This window comes from Hibiscus syriacus, unplaced genomic scaffold (assembly GCF_006381635.1).
Source record: "Hibiscus syriacus cultivar Baekdansim isolate YM2019G1 unplaced genomic scaffold, ASM638163v2 tig00110528_pilon, whole genome shotgun sequence".
NCBI lineage: Eukaryota > Viridiplantae > Streptophyta > Magnoliopsida > Malvales > Malvaceae > Hibiscus > Hibiscus syriacus.
In genome coordinates this window covers 4,302,124-4,306,161 of record NW_024062770.1, presented here as the reverse complement: position 1 = coordinate 4,306,161, position 4,038 = coordinate 4,302,124, and positions in this window count along the sequence as shown.

Sequence of the window (4,038 nt, the reverse complement as noted above, 5' to 3'; positions counted from 1 at the left end):
CATATTTCTAGGAAAATAATACTAGTATTGGCGACGTCCAAATAATTACTCTTGGCCATGTAAACAATGCTGGATATCTCATTCCAAGTGACAACATTCGTACAAATTATGCATTCTTCAGGCATTAAAAACTCCAAATATTGCATGTACGCATCACTTATCGTACCGATTTTTTGCATATTCTGATTAGAAATCACATGCCCTATATTTATACTGCAAGAAAAACATAACTCTTAAAAACATTTTTACAACATTAAACTCAAACTTTAACATGAAATATAACCAATAAAGAATGATTTATACATACCTTGGTATTCGCTTTAAATGTTATAGCTCTTTTTTTTCAATGTCACATCTTTCGACTTCAAATCATCAATAAAATCTAACCGTTCAATCGAACATCTCAAACATTTTCTCTGTTGTGACCCATTCATCTTTGACAAAGTCGTAGGACCGTTAGACATTTTAGGCCCAATTTTTCTAACCATTCGAGTTTACTTCAAATTAACTAATTGACTAGGAAATCGATTGGGACTAAATTAAAAGTTAAAAACCTCGACCGGAAATTTTAGAAAACCATCACTATCAATCTTGCAGTTGTCTTTAGAGTTAACATTAAGTTTCCTTTTGCCATTACGTTCTAATGAAGGAGAAGAATAATCACAGTTAATAAAAGGATACAAACTTGGTTTGTTAATACCACTCTCGTTTTGATCATTCAATGGTGAAACACTTATTCCTTCTTCCATATCTGATTTATTTGTAAAACTCTCATCTTTCAATGGAATGCTATGCAAATTCGTCACTTCTGTCCTATTATTTAATTCCTCCTCCTTTAATGACCAACTATGCATACCTTCTCCTTTTACTGAGTCATCATCTTGTATTGAACTTTTAACATTACTAGGTGTTAATATGCTCATTGATTTCCCAAATTGGTCATTTAATATTTCAAATTGTCCATTTAAATTTTCGAATTGGCCATGCATTATAGGAAATTCCTTTTCAATTTTTTGCACCGATTGAATGAGTGTCTCAAACTTGTGATAACTCATAAAACATGTTCTGATCTTATCCTCATGAACAACTTCGGTTTTTCCTATATGTATATAAAATAAATAAAACAATAAAACAATAATCTTAAATATATATATATATTAAAAATTCAGTTACTTATAATGAATGTATCTCGTTCTTAGTCTTCTCTGAACTCCTGTTTATATGACGTTTACACTTCATCATCTTAACTTGTTTTGAAGGCGTAAGTTTAGATCCATCGTCTACGGAAAAAAAGTATAAGGCCAAACCAAACAAATCAAGCATACCGTACCGATATTCTACATGAGTGTATCGATACATGAAGACGTATTTAGAAAAACAGTAAAAAAATTATGGTACTAATACATTACAGGTACCGATATATTATTGCTCGCGTACCATTACACTGGCAGTGTGTATCGATATACCCTTCATGATATGAAAAATGGGAATCGTAAATTGGATTGAAAAAAATGGTTTTAACGTAAAAATTAAGGTTAAATTATTATAATTGGGTTCTATGAAGGGAATATTGCTAATCAATTAAGGAATTTGGGTTATACAATTGGAGGAATTTTAAAATTGGTGTTAAGGTTAGGGTTTAGGAAATTTGGGATTGGGGAAAAACAATGAGAGAGGAAATTCCCACACCGAAAACCATAACCATTGCCAGTGAAGGCACCGACATCCAGTCAACCACCACCCTCATGTGACGACTTGAACGAAACACCAAGTTTTAATCAAAATAAAATTATTCTAGCTTACCTTAATGGGTTGGTTGCAAACGGCGTTGAACAACGTCGACGTTGGGAGGGATGAACGACAACAATTCAATTAAAATAAGAAGATAAAATCGACGGCGGTGGCGACGGCGGTGGCGATGAGAAAATCATAATTTAAAAAAAAATGTTATTAAGGATTACTATTTGAACTAATTATACAAAAAAATATTTAAAGAACTAATATAATTAAAAATAGTGATTTATTTAAAATTACAATTACGTTTTTTACTAAAATATAATTATACATTAAGTATCTTATAATATTATCGTTTTACAATTTAATTTATCAACGCTCATCGTTATTGGTGTTTATAGTCGGTTGCCGAGCGTACAAGAATGATTCTATTATTTATTCTCTTGTTTTTGGAAGAAGATTGATCATTTCAAATAAACACATTTATGTTTGGTTTAATGCAAAATTAAGGGCATAAAGAATTTTTCGTTAAAATTAGGTATTTAACGTTTAATCCATTATATTTTTAGGTGTCTATCATTAAAAAAATCATTAAATGATATATGTCACATTTTATATTTTATATTTTTAATATATAATATTTTTTTTAAATATCTAAACGCGACATGTGTCATTTAACGAGTTTTTTTACGGTAGACACCTAAAAATATAATGAAAAACATGTTAGACATATATTTTTAACAAAAAATTCTTTAAATAAGAAAAATTAATTTTAATTATAATTTGAACACTTATTTCTATATTAATCATTCATATTTTTATTTAGGAGATGATGTTGAGTTAATCGATCGAAGAATCAGCCAAGAGGGGGTGAATTGGTAATAAAAATTTCGGTGGAAGCTTTTGCAGAAAATTGAAAATATTTGCACAGCAATTTAGAGTGGTTCGACTTTCTCAACCAAAGTCTACGTCCACTACCTTAGCTATCCACACTAAGGATTTTCCACAAATTCACTAATTTGTCTTTCTTTTGAGGACAAAGAGTAACCTTACAACTCCCTCAAGAAATATACTCGAAATTCTTGAGAACACTCTCTCCCAAAGGAAAACTTACAAATTTCACAAACTTACAGAAAAATCTCACTAGGCAAGATGTTTGCACAATTCTAGAAACAAAGAAAGAACACTCAAGAATAAATACAATTGAGTAAAAATGGTGTTCTTGAAAGAAAAATGAATATTGAATGGAAAATAGGCTTGAATTTCTCAAACTTGAGGTTTGATGCTTTCTCTTTGATTCTCTCTCAATTCTTGTTTATTCTTGTTGATCAATGGCTCCTGAGCTTATTTAAATACACCTTGAATTGATTCTGAACGTTGGGGATCATTGGTGAAGTTAATAGAGTCGTTATGGTGTGAATACCATTTAAAAATATGTTAGGAGCGTAGGTGTATCGATACACTATCAAAGGGTATCAGTACACTCACTGTAAAATTCAAATATTTCGACCGTTAAATGACCAAGTGTATCGGTACACCCTAAGTGTATCGGTACACTAATTACATTCGATGTTTCTCCAAGCCTGGAGTGTATCGGTACATCAGTTGTGTATCGATACCCCTTATTCCATTTGAAGTTGGGGTGTATCGATACATCCAAGGAGTGTTTCGATACCTCCCTCCACAAAACTTGTTTTTGGCTCGATTAAAGTTCAAAATATTTTGTAAAAATTGTTTTTAAGATTAAAATATAATTTTACACTTGAGTAAGGATTAAAATTGACATTTGAAAACTTGGAGTAATATTTTGATATTCGAATAATTTACTCGAATATTAATTTTGAAATCGAATATAAAATCTTAAAATTCATTTACACTTTATTTGTTATATCGAAACATCAAAATGTTTTCAACAATCTCCCTCTTTTTTATATAACAAAACATTTTAGTAATTTTACGATTTTCTTCTTGAAAATAATTTTTGAAATCAATTTTGAAAAATTACTCCCCCTTACTTTATTCTCCCCCTTTTTGTTAATTCAAAAAACTCTATGAAAAACATTTTTAAACAAGATTTTAAGGAAAATAGCCAATTGATTTATATAGATATAGCTTAAGCTGCTAAGATCACAATCAAGAGAATTGTTAGCCATTAGTCCATAAACAATATTCATAAATGTGTAATGGTAATTGGTCATATTTTAACTAAGATTTAAATGATGCAAAAACTAATGAAATCATAATAGACATGAAGTTCAAATTAAATATTCAAACCAATAAAAAAAATCCAAAAACATTCAAAAT